Source organism: Pteropus medius, unplaced genomic scaffold, assembly GCF_902729225.1.
Source record: "Pteropus medius unplaced genomic scaffold, Ma_sr-lr_union100, whole genome shotgun sequence".
In the NCBI taxonomy this organism is placed as follows: Eukaryota; Metazoa; Chordata; class Mammalia; order Chiroptera; family Pteropodidae; genus Pteropus; species Pteropus medius.
Window position 1 is genome coordinate 209117 of NW_024349125.1, and position 20681 is coordinate 229797.

The 20681-nt window shown below is 36.8% G+C and overlaps 1 protein-coding gene across 6 annotated transcripts in view; it reads left to right on the top strand.

Annotated features, from left to right (window-relative positions):
* The window catches only part of CDC14B (cell division cycle 14B), a 79381-nt gene that overhangs the window by 815 nt on the left and 57885 nt on the right, over nucleotides 1-20681 (top strand). The gene's annotated exons all lie outside the window — the stretch shown is intronic.

The following is a 20681-nucleotide window of genomic DNA, read 5'->3' on the forward strand; positions in this document are numbered from 1 at the left end:
CCACACCCCCTTCAAAAACCGGGCTCCAGGGGAGCGCCCCCCTACCCCGAGTTGCCATTTGCGTTTGTGGGGAGTTGTAACTTTATCCGTTTGGCTCCCTCCTACCCAGGAAGGTGGGCCGAGGGTCACCTTTCTAAATGGCTGGCGTCAACTCGGCGCCTCGGGCTTTTTCTAAGTTTGGGTTGATACTGCCTCCTGGGCTTGCCAGCTCGGTTGGCCCTCAGGGAAGTCTGAACCTCCGAGTCGCCCCAGAGGATTCCCCGAGCGCTTGGAACATGCCCGCAAGGGAGCTGCCTTGTTTGTGTGGCGTTTGCCAGACCTCCGCTGCTCAGTAGGAAATGGAGTCCCGCCTGGGGCGGCGTGCCCTGGCGGGGCCCAACAAACACCTCCTAGCCCTGGTCCTCAGTGCACCGCCCTCTCCCTAGCGCGCGCACGCGGTCATTCCCCTCCCAGGCTTCAAGAAGCTACATGTCACGTGGATGGCATTTGAACTGGTCAGCGTGCTGAATGTCCAGAGTTGTCACTTTTGAGAAATTGCAGCCAGCCACCGCAGGTAGAAAAGCAGCCCGTTGATACCTGTTTTATTATTAGTGCTGATTCTACAATTCTCGAAGGCTAATAAATCCAACTTGGCAGCTGTCGGGTTTGCCAGGATTGACACTGAAGCGGGTGAAGGCATTAAGTGCGACGATGTATGTGGAAACGCTTTGTAAACAGCATAGCCGTCTACAGTTCTGAGGGAATTTGCAGTCTGTTTTCTGTGGCGCCTAATGTGTAAATCTTGTGTAAACCTCGTCGTGTCTGGGGTTTTTATAATGTGTTTTCTGCCCTTAGCTTTTGATGTACCAGGTGAGCTGGAGTGGTCAGAACATTAATTTAGAAACTGTTCAGACAAACACAGAAATGTGGTATAAATTACTTTCCAGGTTGATGGACAGTTGGAAACTAAGGTCCATTTTTTAAAAAACTGAGAGTAGAGCGGAAGGTCTCTCAGCGTTGTCGGGTGGCCCTTGGGTGCAGAGGAGGGAGGAGAAAGTGATTGCCTTAAGTCTTTGTCTCCAGCTAGCACCTACCGGGTCCACGATAGTGTGTACTGCTGTAGGCGGTGAGGCTAGCTTGCTGATGAAACCAGGTCCCACCACGGTGTGCACTCCTTTGGGATGGCCCTACAGAGGAGGACTGGGGATGGAGGACCCACACATTCCTTATGTTTTTGTTATTTATACCCCTTCAAAGGAACTTCTTTAATAGCATTTAATTTTAGAGCAAATAATGCACTTACAGAGTACAGAACTTAATTCTAAAGGTACACAGAAGAATATAGTGAAAAGTTGGTGTCAGCCACCAGGTGAACTTCCTCAGAGGCAATGCGTGTACCTAGTTTCTTATGAATCTTCCCAGAAATAGACTATGAGTGCATACACGTAGATATTCTTCACGGTAGCATACAGCATTTTGTTTTGCACATTGTTTTTTTCTTCACACTATTCTTTAGTAGACCGATTGTATTAGTACAGGCAAAACTGCCTAATTTGCTTTTAATTACTTCATAGGCCAAAGTAGATACAGCGAAAAAGTATATGTGGATTTAAATATGTATATGTTTTATAACTTGTTTAGACAGCTCCCTATAAAGGAACATTTAGGTGGCTCTAATCAAAAAGGAAGTTTTTGACAACAAAGTCATTGGAATAAATCTTCCTCTTCCTTCATGGAGACAAAATGCAATGTGGCTGGCTTTCCTGAGACAGTGGCCAATGAATTAACTTCAGAAAATACCACAAGCAGAATATTGAGGAAAGAGTTGGTGCATTGTATAAAATCAAAATGCTATTATTTAGATTACAAGCCCAGACGATGGAAGAGTCCAGCCTCGGTGTAAGTTCACTCCTGGGAAGTAAGGGAGTCAACCTTCCCTGGGATTTCTCTAGGTGGTCCCTTAGTGACAGTCTTGGCTTTCTGGGAAAACAGTAAATTGGTCTGTTTCAGCGTGATACACAAGACAAATTGAAGTGACTTTGGATGCAGGGTGTGGGTTTTTATTGGCCCTATAGGGAAAACTTGAGGCCTCATCCTTGGCAAATGACAAACTGGTCCCATTCCTGCTAACTTGTTTTTCCCTCAGTCATCGTTTTCTTAACTTAAAAAGCAATGCATGCACATTTTTAGAGTCAAATGGTACCAAAGGAGAAACATAGATATAGTCTCCCTTCCCAGTAGTATTTTCTTTTTTTTTTTCATTTTTTTTTTTTATATATCTTCAAGTTTCTACAAATTGTGCCATACCAGCAAGAGCAGTCCTCTTTTTAATGGCTGCATGTATTGTATTGTATGGCTGAAGTGTAATTTATTTAATGGTGATAGTTACTTGCAGGTTTTCCAGTCCCTACTGCAAATGGCTGCAGTAGCATCAGTGTGCATGTCAACCTACATGTGTGTCTGTATCTGTAAACTAGAAGTAAAGAGGCTGGGCCAAAGTATATATAGGTTTCTTTCTCCATCAGTGAACTTTTTTGGCAATTATGAATAATGTTGCTAAGAACATTTCATTTACAAGTTTTTGTGTGAACATGTTTTCAGTTCCTTCGGGTATATATCTAGGAGTGGAATTGCTGAGTTGGTCGCATGGTAACTCCGTGTGTAATCTTTCGAGCCAGACTTTTATCCAGAGTGGGCTGCATCACCAGCATTCCCACCGGTAATGTACCAGTTATTCCGCATCCTCGCCAGGCTTGTTGTAGTATTGTGAAAATTCTTTCCCATTGTGGCTGATTTGTAAAAATTAATGCACATTATCACTTCTGCCCGCTCTGCCTTTAAATTCATTAATTTTTTTTTTTTTTTGCTTCAGCCCTTCGACATTTTTTATTGCAGCTATTTTTATCATTACTTTGAATTCCCATAGATCCCAGGTTATTTAATGTGTGTGCATTTAATATAGAATGCTTAATGCCTATTTTTGTTTCTGTAGTCTTTTGTTATGTGGTCACTATTGTTTAGTTTCTAGCCAGACATCCCACTACACTGGGCATTTAGTCTTTACTTGAAGCATACAGATGTGGGTTTTATTCCCACTCTGACCTCATCAAGCTGTCATTGACATTTCACTCAGTTCTTGTCATGTGCAGTGACATGGATTTTTACCTGAGCTGTATTCCTGGTGCAGTTGCAGTGTATCATGTGAAAGAAAGGTCATAAATAAAGTTTAAACTGTATACTGAGTAAAGATCAGAATTAGTTATAAGTCAAGGAAGCTGGATGAAGAAGGGAAGTGAGGAGGGTTTTCAGTCAGATTTGGAAGTAGATAATTCTCAAGATGGAAGAATTACTGAAGGAAATAATGTTGGGCACAGTCGGGTTTTTTATTTTCCTGTCGAACCTCTTTGTGGCCAGAAGTCAGAATCTTTTTGATCTCCATATTCTTATCCCTTAAATAGGCCCTCTATAAATGACAGTGTGCATTCTCCTTTCCTCTTTATTAACATGGGAAAAAATTTTAAAGGACACTACTGCATAATCTGTTTGATAATTTATAAGATTGATAGTACAAAACTTCAATTTATTTACCTTTTTTATTTTTTAAATTTCTGATTAGTAAAGGAAATTGGTACTAACTACTGGCTAAAAAGGATTCTCAGTGGTTTGTCTGAAAACCATTTCTTTTTCAGTGTATGTCATGATTGTCTATCCTTTATAGAGTGTCTGTATTATAACAGTAAATCATTTTATTGGAGAAGCTCTAGTTGAGGTCGGGATTGTCATCTGAAAGCACTGGTAAATGGTGTATTGGATACCTATCAAATAAAATGAAGCAGATACAGCAACCCTTTCCCCCTTTCTTTTTAGAATTAAAAAAAAAAATCACACTAGACATCATTAGATGAGGAAAATTTATTCATTAATTCAAGAGGTATTTATTGAATGCTTACTATGTAAAATAGTCATGCATATTCATTTTTGGCAGTGATTGAAGTATATTTTTCTTGTTAGAAAAGGAATGCTGTTACCCGGGGCACTGATTCAAGGAGGAAATAAATTCATTTTTCTTCAAGAGTTTCGTGTAGTAGATTATTGAGTTTCAATAATTGAAGCTCATCAAAGTTATGTAGTATTCATTTTTCTTCTTATGATTTCTCTACTTTTAAATTTGTGTATAATGTGAATTGGTTTTCTTGATTTACGTGCTTGCTTAATTCTTCAAAATCTTTTACTGCTGGTCTTGTTATCTGCTTTAAGTCTCATTCCTTAGGCATTCCAGCACCACACACAGACAAAAACATAATACAGTTTCAACATTAGTGCTGCAATAGGTATGTGGTCACTACTGTTTAGCATCTGGCCACACACCCCACTACAGAATGGCTGGACATAAAGATGAGAAGATGGAATAACTGGGTTACAGAGGTGGTACTAATGCTGGGAGTTGCCAGTCAGTGCATACTAACTTCTCTGTGCCTTTAAATGGGAGTGAATTTCCCCAATTCCTATTGGGACTAGGAATTTTGGGAATGGGAATGACATTTCTTGGAAGTTTCTCAGCTCGTCTCTGGGGATCTTTGAAATGATAGGACAGGTCTTTTGTTTATGGAAAGATTTTCAGGTGATCATCTAGAAATATTACAACCATCCACTTTTCCTTCTGAGGAAGCCATAACCCCAGAGTTAAGTAATTTTGACCAAAATGATGGTTTCTTTTTGAGAAAGCTATGACTACCTAACTTCTGTTCTTTCTGACAGATAAAGCTGCTTCACAGAATTGTGTATAAATGGTTTATTGAACATCTGCTAGTTAGTCCTGTGCTACTTAGGCTGGTAGACGATGTTATAATAGGAGCTCCACAAGTAGTATCTGTAAAGTTGAATTTAGAGAGATGAATAATTACTTGGCGAATTTGGAAAAATGAGCAAATAAGTTCGCAATTCAGGTCTTTTAGAGCTCATGGTGTTTTCCAATTTGGCCGTCGTCACAGCCCAGATTTTCCAGATATTTCATTCATTCAACAAATGTGTAATGAATACTGTGCCAGGCTTTTTTTTTTTTTCCTCAAGTGCTAAAAATAGGTCACTGCTGGAGATAGTCCCTGTTCTCATGGGGTTTGTTTTCTGGGTTAAGTGAGAAAATAACACTTGTAGAGTCTGAGGGGGAACCAGCATATAGAGGAACCATCCTGTGGTTGAAATCTTTGGAGAAGAAAAATTTTGTTGGGTAGAGTTTTTGCAGAGCTAATTTTGCTGGTTAGGCATGAGGACACCAGGGAAAGCTAGCATGTCTGCCCACACGGGGATTGAACACAGCCGGATTATTAACCTTTGGAATCATGATTTCCCCATCTGTTTAAAAATAAAGAGTCTAAAGACTTGTTGGGAGGATGAAATGAAGGGGCAGCATGAGAAGTGCCTGGCTTAGTGCCTCGTTGACAGCAAGGGCTCAGTCGATGATCCCTAGTATTACAAGTGTGGCAGCAGTGGGCCAGGCTGGTGAAGTAAGGGCTGACTGAGACAGTCATCACTGCTGGAAGAGTTTCCAGCTCAGAAGCAGACATTTCCCAATACATGTACTTGCACAAAAGGTTCAGTGAATCAGCACAGTGAAAATGCAGTGTGTTCCTCTCTCTGATTCTAAGCTTAATCTTCAGGGCACAAACACTCCAGATGAGGCTGGCTCAGTGTTTGTGAGAGCAGCAGAGAAGGCTTGGCACCTTGTTAATTTTCTGCTTTGGGAAAAAAACGTGAAGGTTTCTCTTTAAAGATTCTTTGTAAGAGGAAGAATAAACCCAAACCCTTTCTTTGTTTTTGAGACTATTATGTGTTTTTATTATACTGAAGAGTTTTTATATTGCTTAATATTAAATTGCAGCTAAGCTTATTGAAGGGTCATCACAAAGATGCAAAGGCTTCATGGAAGAGCCTTGGGTAGAAGGTTATAGAAAATAAATATATTAAATTATTAAATTATTTACTGAAAGAATATAAATTTTTCATAGTGGTTAATTTAAAGCATGACTGTGCTCTAGTACATCTGTTTTAAGAGAGTATTACACAGATCCAAAAGATTTGAAACTGGTGGTGCAGATTACTGGTAGATAAGGCATTTTTTGGGGGGGGAGGGGGTTAAAACAAATTGCCTTTCAAAAGGCCTTTCCGTGCTTAATATGTAGCACAAAGACCCAATTTATTTGGAAGGTGTGGACGTTGACATAAATAAGACATAAATTAAATCTTTAAATCTATTTTTTATTCTACTGGGAAAGAATAATTTTAATAGCCGGTATTTAGTTTCCCTTCTCAGCTTAGCTATGGAATATTTTTAATCTTAGTTAATCCTTTAAGGTCCTTCACATTAAAATTACTTTTATAATTATCTGTAAGTTGAAAAGCATGACTAGAGTGGTTTATTTGAATATTTCAAAGCAGTTCCTCACTTAGGACAGGCATCTTTATGAGTGAGGTAAGTAGGTGCAGGGTTGTTGTGGGCAAAAAGTGGAGAGATAGTGTGGGAGATTGTATTGGTTTAGGCAGGAGCTAACCAATCTTCAAGTATTGTTTCTTTACATTATTTGGTTTTTAGCTTCTGAGGTTAGTCACTTAATTTCTAGAAGTGCTAACTACCATATGAGGCAGGATTACCTTTGAAAACATTTTCCAAGATAAAATTTATTTTAACTTCCTAAATACAAGGATATTTAACTGGAATGTGTACGTCTCATCTGCATTCTGGAGTTTATGTGAAAGTTTTACGCCCTTCTCTCTCTCTTTTTTTTTTTCTATAGCTTTTCATGGATACTGCTCCAACAAAGGTATTCAGATCATTGACTCTACTTTGCAGTTCTTTCTGATGATTTTTAAACTGTAGATTTAATCTGTTAGTTGTGATTCTTGGTTCCGTCTCTTCCTGTTTGCTTGTCTTAAATTTAGTTGTAGGTAGCAGATTCAGTTTTCTATAACTGTAGAGTATCTTTCGTATGTTTACAACTTAAGTTGAAATTTGTCTTTATATGAAAAGTTGTGTTGGTTTCTGTGTCTAGGTAATGCTGAAAGTAGTTTCTGTGATATTTTATTGGGTTAATTATGAATGCTATGTTTTGGATGGTGGATATTTTTGGTAACACTAAACTTTTTCTGTTTTAATCGAATTTCACTTTTATAGGCTCTTGCTGAAAAGATGCTTAGAATGAGTTGTTATAACAGCTATTCTTGATTTTTTTTTTTTCCCACCCCTAGGTTATTTCTAGCATTTCTTTGCTTAATGGAGAGGCTTATGTCTTATTTACTATGTTTGACAGGAGGGAAATGTCATGAAATGCCAACCTGAACTTTGGGAACAGAGAAACTCTTTTATAGTCTACTTTTTAAAAGAATTTTTAAAAGTATTCTGATTCCCTTTGGTTTTCAAATTCCTCAAATAAGGCCAGTTATCAAAAGAACAAATCTGAATGGCCTCATATATACTTTCCTCCCTAATTTATAAAAAGGTTTCGGACCGTCCTCTTGGTCTTTTATTCAACTCCTTGAATTATTAGTATTTATATTCTAGAAGAGCAGTTCTCTTAGAATGATTTTTCACCAGTTATTTCAAAAAGTGGGTCTCCTTGTCTTTGAGTCTGAAAAGCTGAGGAAGCTAGCCTGGGTGAATTCATTCTAAGTGTGTAATATCACATATTGAATTTATTTCTCAGGTAGTTCACTTTTATACCATTAAAATTTGGTTGGCAGGGTACTGCTCACAAAAGAAAAACATCATGTATCTCATATTGATGATGTTTGTTGTTCTTTTTTTCCAGTTCTAATTGGAAAGTAAGATTACTTCCTTGGCATTGCTATGTAATTTATGACATGGATCTTTTTATACCAAATCCTTAATGCTATAATATCATTACAGATTCTGAATTCTGCAAGGCCCTCTATTTTAGGACCATCACAGTTGAATCATTCTGTGCCATTTGCTCATTTATACTCTTATATTTGTATGAATTGTGCTATGGAATTAATTAGTGTATCCATCCATTCAACAAATATTTATTGAGCAACTACTTTGAGCAAGGGATTGGGCCAAGTATTATTGAGGAAGGAAGAAGGGGATGTGAAGATTTATAACGACCTGCTCTTTATTCCTGAAAGATTAAGTCATCATCTCAATGAAGACAGGTAATGAAGGAATCAGTCATTATGTAGTTTTGCTCTCTCCTTCATTGAGACAGTGTCGGTTTGAAAGAATTTTATGATAGAAATATCACTTGATAATTCCTACAAGAAGAGAATTATTTTTTCCAATATGTGGTGAGAATGATTTGTCTTATGATGTCTTTGTGTGTGTGTGTAGTGTGTGTGTGTGTGTGTGTGTGTGTGTGTGTGTGTTAACTGTTAAAAGAAACCAGGGTAAAAAGCTTCATTTTGGTATATAACTAACTAATCATATATACTGACTGCATATAGTTAATAATATACTAAAAACCCTATCTCTGCTAAAACAGCCAAAGTGAAAGGTCTGCATTCCAATTAATTCATCTCTAATTTGAATCTTATATCCCAGAGGATATAATTTAAAGTGAGATATCTTGTTTATTCTTAAGAATACATTATTTATTGGTAAGAAGTAATTATAGAGTGCCTGATAAACTGAGTATTGCTTCTTAAATTGAAGGCATAAAAGATGAAGAACGCTAAATATTTTAAGAACTGGATTTGGTGTGTGTGACTTGATCTGAAAAGCATTCTGATTTTCACATTCTTTTGTAGGTGCTGAGGAAGAATTGCTTTGACATGAATGTATAACAATTAATATTATGGTTTTACATTTTGGGGAGCTGTTCTCAGTATGTTCTTGGAATTTTTTATTGTAATACTGTCATTAGATAGCTTGTTAGAAGCGCCTAATACCTGAACTGAAGCATCTTAAGATGCATTTCTTTCCTTTTTTGACAGTAAACTGTCAAAGAAGCTTAGAATTTAGCTAGCAAACACAACTGAGATTGGAATTTTTAACTCCACTATTAATACTGCATTCTAATTTTAAACTATTGTGACTGAAAGGGCTTAAAGCACAAATTCACTCAGGATATGTTTGAGTGCATTTTATGGTCTCATCCTTGCAATGGTTACTTGTTGCAAGAGCTACAATAGAGATTTCAGATTTGACCCATGATCTCTGGGAAGTGACATCAGTATACAAAACTGGGTGATCATGTCCATATTCATATCCATATCCATATCTATATTGCACAGAGAAGCTTATCTAATATCTAAATGTCATGGATACTCAGTGATGGATACCTCTAATGAATGGGATCTTTGGAAAGGAGCCTTAGGCTTCTGTTTTAAAAGACTGATATTTTCGTCTAGAACAAGCAATAACTGTTCTTGATCACGGTAATATACAAATCTCTGCTTTCTCTCAAGTGTCTCCTGACAGCACCGTTGCCCCTACTGTGGTGACAGTGTGTGTGTGCAGGGGGGTGACTGCTGGGATTGGGGATAGACTCTGCCCCAGGTTGGGGAAATACCCTCTTCATAACCCCCAGACCTGTCTTACATTCTGCCAGTAACAAGCAGCAAGACATGGCATCTAATCTAAATTAAGTAACAACTTTGCTCCAAAATGAAAAAATACTTTAATGAAATCTCTCTTATTCAGGAGAGCAGGAAAAGGAAGATAAACCTTCAGCAGCCTTTATCTGTTAGGAACTATTCAGATTATTTTGATCAAATAAATTTTTAGAGGTTAAATTTGTGGATTCAGAGGATAACTATTTCCAAGCACAGTGTTAAAGGAATGTTTTTCTTAATGTGACACTTTGGGGAATTTCCAAAATAAAAATGTGGGATATTTTGAAGGCTAAGCAATAAACGTGGACTTTTTTTTTTTTATCAAAGCTTTGGAGTAAGCACTCTTTTAAAATGGTTTCAGAAAACAAATCTTATACTAATATAGAGATTTGTGAATTAGATTATTAAGTTTAATTGTTTTTTTGCCACAAAGCAATTTTTAATGCCAGTTTCTTACATATCTGTTACGCACCCTATTTAACTTAACCATGTGCAGTGCTACTTTATTGTAATTATTGTCTTCAAAATATTTTTCTAAGAATAAGTAGGCATATATAAAACTGTTGTCAGTGTCTCGTTTTGGGTTCCCCCAGAACAGACTGAGTCAAAGACTCCAACACAAGTACAGTTGACCCTTGACCAACACTGACATTTGTGGCACCCGCCTATGCACAAAAATCTGCATATAACTTTTGATTCCCCCAAAACTCAGTTGTCTCTTGGTATCTGTGGGGGATTGATCTGGGACCCTCTGGAGTACAAAACGCCACGGTTGCTCAAGTCCCCTATGTAAAATGCTGTAGATCAGTGTATACAGTATGCCCTGCATTCACAGACTCCTCCCAACTACAGGCTGAAAACAGTACAGGTAGTTATTGAAAAAAATCTCTTGTAAGTGGGCCCATGCAGTTCAAACCCGTGTTATTTAACTCATTTCCCATTTGCCCTGTGAATACTTGCCGGCGGCACTTGTGGCTATAGTGTTTACCCCAAGATAATTCACAGATTACAGTCCTAACCTTACCCTCAAAGTTTGTCACGAAATATCTCATGTTTATTATTATTTTCGCATCACTCTAGTGTATTGATAGTCTTTGGAAACAAATGACATTATTCTATTTATAGCATTCAGTTTTTAGTAGTGTTATTTCCATTTACAGAATATAGTAATTCTCCATCACTGAAATGTCAGTGATGTTATGCGTAGCATTCTTGTGCATAATGTTAACATCATTCTCAAACAGTTGTTAGCTGAAGATTCATTTGAGGAATCCGATTTATGTATACATTTTTGTTATATTAGGATTAGACAAGTTCTGCTTAGAAATAACTCTAAGAACAGTTTTGATATTTTATTTTCACATTGAAAACCAGATTTGCTTCAGCCTCAAAGAATGTGTTTATGTAAAATTAACGCTGGAAGTGAGCCATACTTTTTTTCTAAACGGAAAATGGGTTAAGGGTCAACTGTACTTTCTTTGGGAGATGATTGCAGGAAGCTCTCAAAGGGGAGTTGGGAAGTGAGAGGGTCGGGAAGGTCAGCCATAGATGGCTCATTATTAAGCAAGTTACTACTGTGGTAGCTGGAGTTTGATCCCATAGGGGAAATCTGAGAGCCAGTATGGGACAGACGAGGGTCGAGAGGCCTGGGATACTCCTACATCATTAACTTGAGGATGAGTGATAATTTTGTAGTACTGTGAGGGTAGCCAAAATGGGCTCTATAGGCCAGAGAAAGCCCTGAAAGAAATTTTGGTGCAATTGGAAAGTGTGCTGAAAAGGGGAGAGTTATGGGGAGAGCTCTTACAGTGCCTCCTGTCGTCAGTTACGGTATTGTTAATTTTTTTCTGTGTGCTTTTAATGCTATTATTGTAAGTTTTTAGCTAGTTAGCATTCCACCATTATCCCGAGTTGAGTGTGTCAGTGTCACTATGTTGTGTCCTGGTGGAGCATTTTCGATAGCAAATGTTGAGAAAAGGAATGCAGGTGACAGGGCGGGTTTGTTAGAACCAGTGCAAGAGTACTAAGCTGGTTAAAACAGGTTTAATGAGGCCTTTGCAAGGAATTGTTTAAGGAAACTAAGTTAAGATCAGTATGCAGTTAAGGATGGTTTGAAGTTCTTTGATTTTTATGAAAGGCTTTATAAACATCACTGTAGCTTGGAGGTTTGACTAAGCAATTGTGCGATTAGCATCTAGAAGAATTATGGGCAGAGACGGTCCTGACTTCAGTGACTGTGAAGTAATTGGAAGAGCTGAGCCATTGCCAATGTAGAGTGCCAGGACTGGATCTCCATGGAGACTTTGCTGATTCTGTACAGGAACTCCTCATCCCAGCTAAATGGAGTTTGTGCGTGCGTGTGAAGTCAGCTACCTTATGTCATTTATTTCTACTAAAGCCAGATAACAAGTGTTAGGTATTCTTGGGAATGTTTCAAGATAAATAAGTCTACTGACTTAATAGCTCAAGAGTTTATAATCTGTGTATCATATGTGTGTGCAAAGTTACACAGATACAAAGTAGGGAAATCACAGTTTACGATATGTGGTGTAAGTAAGTGCTATTTTCCTACCTTTTTGGATGCTTTCCCCATATTATTAAAGCCTTGCACAGTCCCTTTTCATTTTTCTTTGGAAATAATAATTTAGTCTACTGTTCTTAGTGGAGGGGGAAATGTCATACTGCTAATCTTGTAAGAGGCGGAATTTAACACTACTGAAGCTTTCACATGGGATCAAGAGTCAATAATAAAAGCCTTGAGTTTGAAAGCATTAGAAGTAATTTTTCTTCATTTTCTTGAATATCAGTGGGCAGATTTTAGAATTTGCTTGAAAAAGTAGTGCTGGCGATCTCCCCCACCCTTTAATCGATCATGTTCCATGTTTTAGAGGTGTATTCATGATTCTGGGTTCACGACGTTTATCATTGGTCCTCGTAAGGCCCCTGTAGTAGGTTTTCTGTGTTATTGAAATGGGGCCCACTAAACAATACTCAGTTTACTTCTTCACCTAGAGCTGTCTTTTTTCATTTTATTTATACTTTGAATAGATAATACATGTACATGGTTCAAAATTTGAAAGATACGAAAGAGTAAACAGCACAGAGTAAGATTTCCACTTTCCCCACCACTTTTCCCTCTTCAGAATCGGACATAACTAACCTCTCCTATGTCTGTCTTACCAGAGATTTTTCTATGTATTTACAAATATATGTTTATATGTGTGTACAGATGTATTATATATGTTTGTATCCTCATGCAAATTACAGCATATTATTCCCACTGTTTCTGGGCCTTGTTTTTTCCACTGCTCTTTCATTACTCAGCACAGAATTGGAACAAAGGGAGCTGGAGGATCCTAATGGAGGTTGCTTTCAAGCTGCTTGAGATGTGATGATAATTGCCTCTGGGTTGTCAATATCTGCTGGATGCTAAGGCTCATGCTAAGATTTGTATCTCACCTTCACCCCTAAATAAAGTTTCTAAGATACAGGTGCTCATTATTTTTAAAAAAGACAACACAGAAAGAAAAAAAAAAAAGTCAGTGATCCTACAAGCAAGGATGTTTTCTCAGTCCATTTAGACTTGGTTTTCTATTAATAACAAGCCCTCCTCACTGCCCCTAGCCTCAATCTCAGCAGCTTAAAATAAAGATTTAATTCTTGAGGTTTCTCATCCACTGTGAGGAAGCAGGGGCTTCAGCTTACTGTAATTGCTTGGGACCTAGGCTAATGAGCAGCACTTGTCTCTAACATTGGTGGTCCCTGTGCCGGAGGAAAAAAGGTGCTGTGAAAGGTCTTGAATCAGTAATTAAATGCTCATTTCCACTCACAACTCATTGGCCAGAATTCATCACATAGTTCTCCCCAATCACAGAGGGACAGGAATGTGACTGTTAGGCCTGGAGCGGGAAATATTTGTTGAACAGCTTTACCAAACTACCACATTTAGCCTTTTAGGTTGCTTAGTACATATTTATATACATGTATATGTCTGTGATTTTTTATATCAACAAGATAAATACTGTTTATCATTGCTTTTTTCCACCTCATGTTACAGTAGAATCTTTTATTGTCAAATATGTGTCTAAATATACGGCTTAGTGGATGCATATTATTCCATTGTATGGATATATAATAATATATTTATTTCCTTGGGGCTCATGTATTGAAGAAGATGTATATGAATTCATTTCCATAAAATAGGGTTTAGGAGTTGTAGACTTTCCTAGGCAGAACATGGATTCCTGTCATGATCTCTAGGTTGTAAACATAAACTCTTATTTAAAATAACTCCTCTTTATCCCTTTTGTCCCTTTATAAAGTACCTTTTTGTAATTTTTTAAACTTGATGTTTTGAATAGGTAAATACATTCACGAGGTTCTGAGACAAGTGTGAACAGTCTCCTGCTCATACCTGTCTAGTTCTTCCCACCCTGCTATCCCCCAGGGGTTTTAGTTCTTGTGTTTATTCAAATTTTTAAAAACACATTTATGTAAAATATTCTTTTAAAATTATTATTTTGGCAAATTTTATTTTAGAATAATTTAATATTTACAGAAAAGTTGCAAAGATAATATAGAGAGCTTCTGTATATCCCTCAACCATTTCCCCTAACGTTATTGTATATTACCATAGTACACTTGTCAAAACTAAGAAGCTAACATTGATGTGAACTATTAACTAAACTCCAGACTTAATTTGGATTTCCCCATAAATATCTTTTTTTCTGTTCCAGGATACAGGCCAGGATACTACATTACATTTAATAGATGCTTGATGAACTACTGATACCATATTTAATTGATTCTAAAATATGATAGAATGTATTATTTTAAGTACTTCAAAGAAAGGAAACATGCTGCCAGTTATAACTGTAAGTCACAGATTTTAAGATACAGCATAATTTCAGAGATGTTCAAATGTGAAAAAAATATACATCTTAGAATTGATGGAATATGATATGTCTTGGAGCTCTTTCAATTTTATAGAGAATTCCTCATTCTTTTTTATGGCTACATAGAATTTCACTTTATAATGCACATAAGAGCTTTCATCAAGCCCTTATTGATACTCATTTGAAGTGTTTTCATTCTTTAGCTATAAAAAATAATGCTGTATTGAATAACCTGTTACATATGTTATTTCATATGTACAAAGTGCATTGGGGATGACTTTTCAAAGTGAATTGCTGAATTAGAGGTATATTTGTAATTCCGATAGAAGTTATACGCATTTACAATCCCAGCATTGTATGAGAGGATTTATTTATAATTTCACTAACAGAGTGGGTTACCAAACTTGGATTTTTACCAGTCTGACAGGTGGAAAATTATAGTCTCAATGTAGTTTTCATTTGTATTTCTCTTAAAAGCATGAGTTCTGTTTCTGAAAACTGGCTATAAATATCTTTTGCCCATTTTTCTGTTGGGCTATTGGCTCTTTCCAATTTATATCCATTAGGGAAATTATTATCTGTAATGACTTATAAATATGTTTTCTATTTGTCATTGCCTTTTGATTCTCTTATAGTTGTGGTTGTGATGTGTGTTTGCCATGCAAAGTTTATAGGTGAATCTGCTATCTTTTCTCTCATGGCTTCTAGATTTTAAGTGATAGTTGGACTCAACAAAGTAATCAAGGAATTCTCATGCGTTTTCTTCTATTTCTCTTTGTCCTGGCCTTTATGCTATTGTTTTCATGCATTTTACTTATACATACGTTATAAACCCCCTCAGTACATTTTTATTACTTTCATTAAAACAATTATCTTTTAAAGAGATTTAAATAAGAAAAATCTTACATATTTACCCATATAGTTACCATTTCTAGTGCCCTTTATTCCTTTGTGTAGTTCCAGATTTCCAACTGGTATCATTTTCCTTCTGCCTGAAGGATTTTTTTTTTAACTTTTCATGTAGTGCAGGTCGGCTGGTGATGAACTCTTTCATCCTTTGAATGTCTAAAAAATGTCTTTATTATGTTTTTGTTTTGGAAAGATTTTTGCTTAGTGTAGAAATCAAGGTTGGCATTTTTCTTTTTTCTTTCAAGATGTTGCTTTCAAGATGTCTTATCACTTGCTTTGGTTCCAGTCCGAAATCTGATACCTCTATATCTGCTTTTCTGTAAATAGTATGGGCTTTTCCCTCTGGCTGCTTTTAAGATTTTTTCTTTATCATCAGTTTTGAACAATTTGATTACAGTGATGTTTCCTTCGTGTTTCTTGTGCTTAAGATTCATTGAACTTGGATCTGTAGGTTTATAGAGTTCATCTATTTAGAAAGTTTTCAGCCATTATTCCATTAAATATTTTTCTGCCTGCCTTAGTACACAGTTACCTGTATATTAGGCCATTTTAAGCTGTCCCACAGTTCACTGATGCTCTTTTCATTTTTTTGTTTAGTTTTTTCTCTCCTTCTGTTTTATTTGGATAGGCTCACTGCTATGCCTTAAAATTCACTGATCCTTTTTTCTTCTGTTTTATTATCTGCCATTAATCCTATCTGGTATATTTTTTATCTCATAGCTTATAATTTTCACCTTCAGATAAGCTGGATTTGGGTCTTTTTTATATCTTCTGTGTCTCTACTTTTTTTTTTTAACTGTATTTTTAAAATAATGGCTCTACCGAGATATAATTCACAAACCATAAGACTCACAATTTTAAAGTGTATATTTCAGTAGTTTTTGGGGGTAATAGTGTATTTTATATGGTATTTTAATATTAAATTCAATCTTAAGTCTTTAAATTTTAAGTATTTTTAAAATAGTATTTTGAGAGGTAAATTATTTATGGGATTGTGCAACTATCACCATAATCTAATTTTAGAATGTTTTCATTTTCCCCAGAAGAAACCTTGTACCTAGTAGCAGTTACTTCTCCATCCCAGCCTTAGGCAACTACTAACTTACTTTCTTTTACTCTATATTTCCTATTTTGGATTCTTCATAAAAATGGGATTATACTATTAGTGATCTTTTGCGACTATTTTATTTTGCTTAGCATGCTTGTGAGGTTCATCCATGTTGCAGCATGTATTAGTACTTAATATTTGATTGGATGACTATCACATATTGTTTATCTCTTCATTAGTTGGTGGACATTTGGATTGTTTCACTTTTAGGTTATTATAAATAATGCTGCTATGAACATATATATATATATACAAGTTTTTAATGGACATATTCATCTTTTTAACTTGATGAAATACGAATACCATTATAATACCTTTTATTGTCTTTCTCTACTAATTCTAACTTGTATGTTGATTCAAGGACTATTTTTATTGACTGATATTCTCTTTATTATGGTCTTGCTTTTCTGCTTTCTTGCATGCCTGGCAATCTGATTGGATGATGAATTTTACTTTAGTGGGTGCTAGGTATTTTTGTCTTTTTATAAATCTTCTTGAGCTTTGTTCAGGGATGCAGTTAACTTACTTGGGAACAGTTTCATACTTTCTGGTCTTGCTTTTATGGTTTGTTAGGTGGGCCTGTATCCATGTTTAGTCCAGGACTTATTATTCATTACTGAGGCAAGACCTTCCAGAGGCAAGAGTAATTTAGTACCCTCTGTGACTTAGGAGTTTTTACATAATGGCTGCTGAGAACAAGTACTTTCCCCAGCCTTGTGTGAGTGCCAGACACTATTTGCTCTAATCCTTTTGGGTGGTTCTTTCCTGGGCCTCTAGTAGTTTCCTCACATGCATGTTCTATACTGTTAAATATTTGGGACTTTTTGCAAATCTCCGGAGTTCTCTCTCTATGCAGCTTCCTCCTCTTTGGTACTCTGCCCTATGAACTCTTGCTGTCTTGGTTTCCGTGGACTTAGCTGCATCTCTTCAACTCAGGGGGTCTTTGGAGTTCTGCCTCAGTTTACCCTCCCTGTGCAGTGGCAGTGAGCCGGGACAACCTTAGGGCTCTCCTTTTTTGTTTCTTATGTCTCAGGGATCACTGTCCCCCATTGCCTCATATCTGAGTCTTGAAAACCATTGTGCCAGGAACATTCTGCATTCGTATTGGAGGCCTTTCAATATATTTTAGTATCTGGTAGTGCTGGCTCTATTTTAGACTTTTTTTTTTTTTTTTTTTTTTTTTAATAGAGAAGTTTATTACCCACAGGTCCTGGCAGAGGTAGATATACACACCTGAAGGGGCCACACCAGAAGGTCAAATCAAGGTGCTAGCAGAGAGAGCTTTTTAGACCTTTTTTAGAAAAGTCTTCCCCTAGCTATTCTTGTGTGTTAATTTTTGCATATTTTTCATATGAACTTTGGGATTAACTTGGCGATTCCATAAACAAAGAATCTTGCTAGTTATTTACGTGAATATTAACTTGGAGTAAAAATGTCTTTAGGATGATGACTCTTCTGTCCACAAACATGAATTGTCTTATTGTTTGCTCAGGTCTTCTTTTGGGTAGCCTATTAATGTGTTAGAATTTTCATACCATACAGTGTCTTATAATTTATTTGTCAAACTTTTCTTAGATATTTAATCTGTTTTATTTGACATATTAACAATGCTCTGAACTGTTAATTGAACTCTTGAAATCATTTTCATTTTATTTAACTTAGATTCCATAGTGCCTATGTGGCAGGGTTTGGAAGGTAGGAAGTGGCTGCTCAGTGTTTAGATGTTAGAATAAAGAATGAGGAATTACTTTATATTAATACTATATTTACATTATGGAGAATTACCTCAGGGCTTTGTTTTTAATTACTAAAATTTAGGGACTGATCATTCTGATCTTGTTTGTGTTTGATCTCATGATAGCCCTTGTAAATAAGACTATTAATATCCTTCTTTAGCTATCTGTTTTTGAACTATGTAGAATAAGTTGGTGTAGCTAATGGGTGATCATACTCAGTGAATGCATTTCATTGTTTGATAAGTGAGTAGGAATTTGTTTTAGAAACAAAGTGGCCTTTTAAAAACTTATGGTTTTACATTGCTATAAGAAATTAAAGAAGATACAAATAAATGGAAAAATAGTCTGTGCTTGTGGATGGGGAGACTTAATATTGTTCAAATGTCCATGCTACTCAAGTGATCTACAGATTCAACACAATTCCTGTTATAATCCCAAAGGCATATTTTACATAGAAAAAATATGAATTTTAATAGAAAAAAAATTCCTAAAGTTCATACGGAATTTCAAAGGTCCTTGAATAGCCAAAATAATCTTGAGAAAGAAAAACTAAGCTGGAGGCCTCACATTTCTGATTTCAAAACATAATAAAAGCTATTATAATCAAAACTATGATATTGGCATAAAAACAGAAACAGAATAATGGAACAGAATAGAGCCCAGAAATAAACCCTCATCTATATAGTCAAATGTTAGGAAAAGGATAGTCTCTTCAAGTAATGGTGTTGGGAAAACTGGATTTTCTCATGTGGAAGAATGAATTTGGACTCCTGCCTTATATCACATATAAAAATTAACTCAAGATGGTTCAAAGACTTAAATGTGAGGCCAGAAACTATAAAGTTACTAGAAAGAAAGAAAGAAAGAGGAAAAGCTACATGACGTTGGATTTGGCACTTAAAGCACAGGCAACAAAATCAAAAATAGACAAATGAGACTACATCAAACTTAAAAACTTCTGTGCATCAAAGGACACAATGAATAGAATGAAAAGGCAATTATGGAATGGGAAAAATATTTGCAGACCATTTATCTGTTCTATGAATTAATACAAGGGGTTACATATCCAGAATATATAAAGAACTCTTATAAAGAACTACAACTCAACAAATAAAATAAACAATCCAGTTGAAACATAGACAAAGCACATTTTTACAAAAAAGATATACAAATGGCCAACAAGCTGTATTGGAGAAAGACCTCTTAGTTTTCCCTCCTGAGTATCTCCTTTACTCTCACATAGAGCACCTCACTTCTGACACTTCTTGTCACCAAATGTGTTGGCGTTTTCCCTACACCAAGCAATTCTCTGACATGTGTTGGATGTCCTTATTGGAAAAATTCCCCGGGGCCAAGAAACCAAAGAAAGAAGCTGACAACTCCAGCATTATATCAAGAGTTTATTAAAGGAATTTATATTCCTTTATAAAGGTGTATCTTGAGCAGGGGCAAGACAATTTGGATATCCTCTGTGCCACATGACAGGTGTAAGGGGTTATACAGGACAGGGAAGGGTGGATTGGAGTACTGACTGAGGCATGATTTACCCCAGATAAGGGGAAACACTTTACATACTTGACCAGTGCAGGGTGAGGGCCTGTTACAGGAATCAGCATGCCTGCGGCACCGGGAAGGGCTAGGACAATTCCTGAGCAGGTTTGTAAGAAGCAATCTCTGTCCTGTTCTGGCCTGGATCTAGCCGGATCTAGCATGAGTATCTGGCAACTATCTGGCAGCGGTCAGGCAGGGTGAGGCAGCGGTCAATCCTTGAAACAGCCTCTCTTCCACAGTCCTACATTTATATCAATTTTAACACTACATGGAGATAGCATCAGACCCCACCGGTTAAAGGCTCAATCCCACAAGACCACCATCCCCTCCTCAGATACTAATCTCAAATCCAGATTGTTACCTGTACTTTTGACCAACTGTAAATCAGAGGTTCCTACAACCCCCTCCTCTGGTTTAATTAATTTTCTAGAGTGGCTCACAATTTAGGAAAACTATTTACTTTCTGCTTACCAGTTTATTATAAAAGAATATGATAAAGGATATAGATGAATATCCAGATGGAAGAGATCTGTGGGACAAGGTATGTGGGATGGAACATGGAGCTTTCATGCCCTCTCTGAGTTTAACACTTCCCATCATTTCCGTGTATTCACCAACCTGAAAGCTCTCCGAACCCCATACGGTACGCCTCACATAGGCATGATCACTTTTCAACTCCATTTCTAGCCCCTCTCTCCTCTAGAGAATACGTGTGGGGCTGAAAATTCCTTTCTGGTGATCAGCCCTCATCCAGGTCCCATCCAGGACCCCACACAGAATTGCCTCATTAGAACGAAAGACATGCCTAGACCCACAAAATTCCAAGGAGTTTAGTATATTTTGTCAGGATCTGGGGTCAAAAACCAAATATTCAAACAAAAGATATTCCTAGTGTTCTCATCACTTAGGAGATCACAAGGGTTTTAGGCACTCTGTGCC